Source organism: Grampus griseus (assembly GCF_964374135.1).
Source record: "Grampus griseus genome assembly, chromosome: 20".
NCBI lineage: Eukaryota > Metazoa > Chordata > Mammalia > Artiodactyla > Delphinidae > Grampus > Grampus griseus.
The window spans coordinates 39,276,560-39,282,472 of record NC_139014.1 but is presented as its reverse complement, the minus strand read 5'-3'; the positions used below and the strand labels follow the sequence as shown (position 1 = coordinate 39,282,472).

The following is a 5,913-nucleotide window of genomic DNA, read 5'->3' as shown; positions in this document are numbered from 1 at the left end:
TAGTGTCCTTCCTTGTTTCTTGTAACATTCTCTATTTTAAAGTCTATTTTATCTGATGTGAGTATTGCTACTCCAGCTTTCTTTTGGTTTCCATTCGCATGCAATATCTTTTTCCATCCTCTCACTTTGTCTGTATGTGTCCTAGGTCGGAAGTGGGTCTCTTGTAGACAGCATATATATGGGTCTTATTTTTGTATCCATTCAGCGAGCCTGTGTCTTTTGGTTGGAGCATTTAATCCATTCATGTTTAAGGTAAGTATCAATATGTATGTTTCTATTACCATTTTCTTAATTGTAATGTGTTTGTTTTTGTAGGTCCTTTCCTCCTCTTGTGTTTCCCACTTAGAGAAGTTCCCTTAGCATTTACTGTAGAGCTGGTTTGGTGGTGCTGAATTCTCTTAGCTTTTGCTTGTCTGTAAAGCTTTTGATTTCTGCATCAAATCTGAATGAGATCCTCGTCAGTTAGAGTAATCTTGGTTGTAGGTTCTTCCCTTTCACCACTTTCAATATATCATGCCACTCCCTTCTGGCTTGTAGAGTTTCTGCTGAGAAATCAGCTGTTAACCTTATGGGAGTTCCCTTGTATGTTATTCATCGTTTTTCCCTTGTTGCTTTCAATAATTTTTCTTTGTCTTTAATTTTTGTCAATTTGATTACTATGTGTCTCAACATGTTTCTCCTTGGGTTTATCCTGCCCGGGACTCTCTGCACTTCCTGGACTTGGATGGCTATTTCCTTTCCCATATTAGGGAAGTTTTTGACTATAATCTCCTTAAATATTTTCTTGGGTCCTTTCTCTCTCTCTTCTCCTTCTGGGACCCCTCTAATGTGAACGTTGGTGTGTTTAATGTTGTCCCAGAGGTCTCTTAGGCTGTCTTCATTTCTTTTCATTCTTTTTTCTTTATTCTGTTCCACAGCAGTGAATTCCACCATTCTGTCTTCCAGGTCACTTATCCATTCTGCCTCAGTTATTCTGCTATTGATTCCTTCTAGTGTACTTTTCATTTCAGTTTTTGTATTGTTCGTCTCTGTTTGTTCGTTCTTTAATTCTTCTAGGTGTTTGTCCTTTAATTCTTCTAGGTCTTTGTTAAACATTTCTTCCATCTTCTCCGATCTTTGCCTCCATTTTTTTCTGAGGTCCTGGATCATCTTCACTATCATTATTCTGAATTCTTTTTCTGCAAGGTTGCCTATCTCCACTTCATTTAGTTGTTTTTCTGGGGTTTTATCTTGTTCCTTCATCTGGTACAAAGTCCTCTGCCTTTTCACCTTATCTATCTTTCGGTCAATGTGGTTTTTGTTCCACAGGCTGCAGGATTGTAGTTCTTCTTGCTTCTGCTGTCTGCCCTCTGGTGGATGAGGCTATCTAAGAGGCTTGTGCCAGCTTCCTGATGGGAGGGACTGGTGGTAGGTAGAGCTTGGTGTTGTTCTGGTGGGCAGAGCTCAGTAAAACTTTAATCTGCTTGTCTGCTGATGGGTGGGGCTGGGTTCCCTCCCTGTTGGTTGTTTGGCCTGAGGCGACCCAGCACTGGAGTCTACCCGGCCCTTTGGTGGGGCTAATGGTGGACTCTGGGAGGGCTCACGCCAGGGAGTACTTCCCAGAACTTCTGCTGCCAGTGTCCTTGTCCCCACGGTGAGCCGCAGCCACCCCCCGCCTCTGCAGGAGACCCTCCACCAACACTAGCAGGTAGGTCTGGTTCAGTCTCCCCTGGAGTCACTACTCCTTCCCCTGGGTCCTGATGCACACACTACTTTGTGTGTGCCCTCCAAGAGTGGAGTATCTGTTTCCCCCAATCCTGTCAAAGTCCTGCAATCAAATCCCGCTAACCTTCAAAGTCTGATTCTCTAGGAATTCCTCCTCCCGTTGCCAGACCCCCAGGTTGGGAAGCCTGACGTGGGGCTCAGAACCTTCACTCCAGTGGGTGGACTTCTGTGGTATAAGTGTTCTCCAGTTTGTGAGTCACCCACCCAGCAGTTATGGGATTTGATTTTATTGTGATTGAGCCCCTCCTACCGTCTCATTGCAGCTTCTCCTTTGTCTTTGGATGTGGGGTATCTTTTTTGGTGAGTTCCAGTGTCTTCCTGTTGATGATTGTTCAGCAGTTAGTTGTGATTCCGGTGCTCTCACAAGAGGGAGTGAGCGCACGTCCTTCTACTCTGCCATCTTGCACCAATCTCCCCAAATCTTTATATCTTTTTTTTTTTTTTTTTTTGCAGTACGCGGGCCTCTCACTGTTGTGGCCTCTCCCGTTGCGGAGCAGAGGCTCCGGACGCGCAGGCTCAGCGGCCATGGCTCACGGGCCCAGCCACTCTGCGGCACGTGGGATCTTCCCGGACCAGGGCACGAACCCGTGTCCCCTGCATCGGCAGGCAGACTCTCAACCACTGCGCCACCAGGGCAGCCCCGCTATTGTTTATTTATGGTCTCGGCTTTTAGCTCTACCCATTTTCATTTTCTTTGGTCCTAGTCCTTGCCTCCCAGATCTTTGTCTTGGGTCATTTTCCTTCTTCCTGAAGTACATCCTTCACATAGTCCTTCAGGGAGGGATGCTGGTGGTTTCATTTACTTGAAAATACCTCTGTTCTTGAAAGATAATTTCCCAAGTATATAATCGTAGGTTGGCAGTTACTTTCTTTCAGTAGTTTGGAAGTATTAGTGCACTTTTCCTGGCTTCCATTGCTGCTGCTGAGAACTCTGCTTCAGTCTAGGTGTTAGTTTTTTTTTTTTTTTTTTAAATAATCTTTTTTTCCCCCTCTAGTCGTTTCTAAAATCCTTACTTTCTCTACTGTGCATTTCTTTATGTGGTAATATAGGTATTCTCTTGATTTATTTTCTTTTAAAATATACTATGAGGGCTTCCCTGGTGGCGCAGTCGTTAAGAATCTGCCTGCCAAGGCAGGGGACACGGGTTTGAGCCCTGGGAAGATCCCAAATGCCACGGAGCGGCTGGGCCCGTGAGCCATGGCCGCTGAGCCTGTGCGTCCGGAGCCTGTGCTCCACAACGGGAGAGGCCACGACAGTGAGAGGCCCGCATACCGCAAAAAAATAAATAAATAAAATAAAATATATTATGAGCACATTTTGCCTGGGACTTTATATGCTAAAACTAGATGGACTGTTTTTTTTTTTTTTAATTGGAGTATAGTTTCTGTACAATGTTGTGTTAGTTTCTACTGTAGAGCACAGTGAACCAGCTAGACGGATGCATATATTCCCTCTTTTTCGGATTTCCTTCCCATTTAGGTCACTGCAGAGCACTGAGTAGAGTTCCCTGCACTATACAGTAGTTTCTCATTAGTTACCTATTTTATACATAGTATCAATAGTGTATATATGTTGGGACTTCCCTGGTGGCACAGTGGTTAAGAATCCGTCTGCAAATGCAGGGGACATGGGTTTGAGCCCTGGTCTGGGAAGATCCCACATGCCGTGAAGCAACTGGGCCTGTGTGCCACAACTACTGAGCCCACATGCCTAGAGCCCGTGCACCACAATGAAGAGTAGCCCCTGCTCACCACAACTGGAGAAAGCCCGCATGAAGCAACGAAGACAAAACCCAGCCCAAAATAAAGAAATTAAATTAATTAAAAAAAATAGTGTATATATGTCAATCCCCATCTCCCAATTCATCCCCCGCCCCACAGAAGGCCTGTTTTGAGGATGTATTTTTTTCAGAGAGAATTTACTTCTGCCAGCATGCTGGGGGTCCTACTGACTGGGGAATTGTCCATTAACTTCTTGACTTGGAGATTTTGGACTATGCCTGTAGAGTGAACGCTGACCTGAAACTCACGTTTCATGAAGTTAGATCTCATGAACTTCTAACCAGATTTAATAAATATTAATGTCTTGGCTACTTTCATTAAAAAATTTTTTTAAAGTAGAACCTGCTTCTGTCCCCTCTTCCTCCTCATTCCCAGAGCTGGTGTGTATAATTCCGATGCACAGTCCAACACGGATACATATTAAGCATATATCCATTAACATGTATAGTATGTGTTTACATTCTTTGTGTGTTTAAAGTTTTTGTGCAGAGGGGGAGGGGCAGGCCTTGCTCCTTCCCAGGCAGATTTTTCCAAAATCCAAATCCCAGCCCACTAGGCACCCACTTGGAGCAATTGAGAGCGTTTCACCAAACGCCGTGCATATGGCATCAGACTGTGTAAACTGAAAAACGCTCCTGTCATTTTTCGCATCTGTACAGTGGGTATGATTCTTTTTTTTCTCATCAGTCAATTTCAGGTTTCGATTCCCACCATGGCTGTCACACAGTTTCGGTTATTTAAAGTTTGTACCTGCCTAGCAACAGTATTCTCATTCCTAAAGAGATTAATATGCAGATGTGGCAGGGGACGGAAATTAAGTGGAGACTAAATAACTTTCCCAGCTACAGTTGATTATTCATCAGTTGCTAAACAGACAGACGTTGAAGAGTGGACTTCTTGAGATGCAGATACACCCACAAGTGTAAAGATTAAAGGAGGGAATAGGAATGTGGCAACACAACAACAAGCTTTAGAAAAACTGGAACCTGAGTATTTTAAGGACATGACACCAACTTTAAGGAAAACTCAGAAAATCATTATTAAGAAGAGAGAACCATTAAATTTCGGCATCCCAGATGGCAGCACAGGTTTCTCTAATAGCCTAGCAGCTACACAAGATATGCCTTTTATTCACCAATCTCCTGAATTAGGTGACATGGATACCTGGCAGGAAAATACCAATGCATAGGAAGAAGACGATGCGGCAAGCCGAAGAAGTTCTGAGGCAGCAGAAGACAGCAGACAGAGAAAAGAGAGCAGCAGAACAACAAAGGAAGGAAATGGAAAAGGAAGCACAGCGGCTAATGAAGAAGGAACAAAACACAACTGGTGTGAAACTTTCGTAACAAATGTTCTTCAGATGTCACGGTGCCAGTGGGAGAAATAAGAGCTCCACAACCCAAGCAACGTTCGCATGGAGCTAAGAGTATTTTCAGAATACAGATACACTGTTTGACTTTAATGCATTCATCAGGCCACCCAGGACACCAGGAATCTCTCAAAAGTCCCTTGAACTCTTAGTGATTGAGACTCAAAGAACAAAAAAGACTTACGCGATAATATTTCCTTCAACATGTTCCAACTGTAAGACAATTGTTTGCTGTAGAGAAATTATTACAAATGCCATATATCAGTACCTTTTCAAGCTGGTGTTTCTAGCTTAATAAATGGGTGTAAATCATTTTACGGTGGGAAACAACTCTCCTGTCTATAATGATTTCCTTCAATGTGCATAATGATAAAATGAATTATTTTAAATATTCTTTTGTTTCCATGATTACCTGACCTAAATCAGACAAACCTTTAACTTCTCATTTCTGTTGTCAGAAGCTGGTGTTGACGTACATTTCCTCTAACTTGAACTGGCACTGTTCATGTTTGATACAACATTAAGGAATTTGGTAATTTTGGTTTTCAAGAAAATGACATTAAATGCAATAATATATCACAAAAAAATAATATATCACAAAAAAATAAAGTTTTTGTGCAAAAAATTTTTTTCGGAGAAAAAAATTTATTTTATTTAGTAATTCGTTTTCTGCTGTTGTTTTTAATTTACGAGAATTTTAAAAGAAAATAAATGCAATAATGCTGCATACATTTGATATTCTATTAAAAATTTAAAAATCATGTTAATTTTTTGTTTCATGCACAGCTCATGTACTCAAACCTGACGGTAATAACATACAGAAATTTCACTGACAATATGCAATAAAAATTATTCAGTGGCAGAGCAAATCATTTTTGAGAATCACCTTCACCGTGTTTTCTAGTAACCGCCATAAGATTAGCTCCTGTAACCGGATCATTCTGTGTCTATCTTTCAGTGTTCCTTTCTCTTCTGAAGGCAAGGGGAATTGAACAACT

The 5,913-nt window shown here is 42.0% G+C and overlaps 1 pseudogene across 1 annotated transcript; it reads left to right on the top strand.

Annotated features, from left to right (window-relative positions):
- Window positions 1–4,246: 4,246 nt before the first annotated feature.
- On the top strand, window positions 4,247–5,163 carry LOC309838188 (receptor-binding cancer antigen expressed on SiSo cells-like; annotated as a pseudogene). The gene has a single exon. The product of its transcript is annotated as a receptor-binding cancer antigen expressed on SiSo cells-like (transcript).
- The last annotated feature ends 750 nt before the right edge of the window (window positions 5,164–5,913 follow it).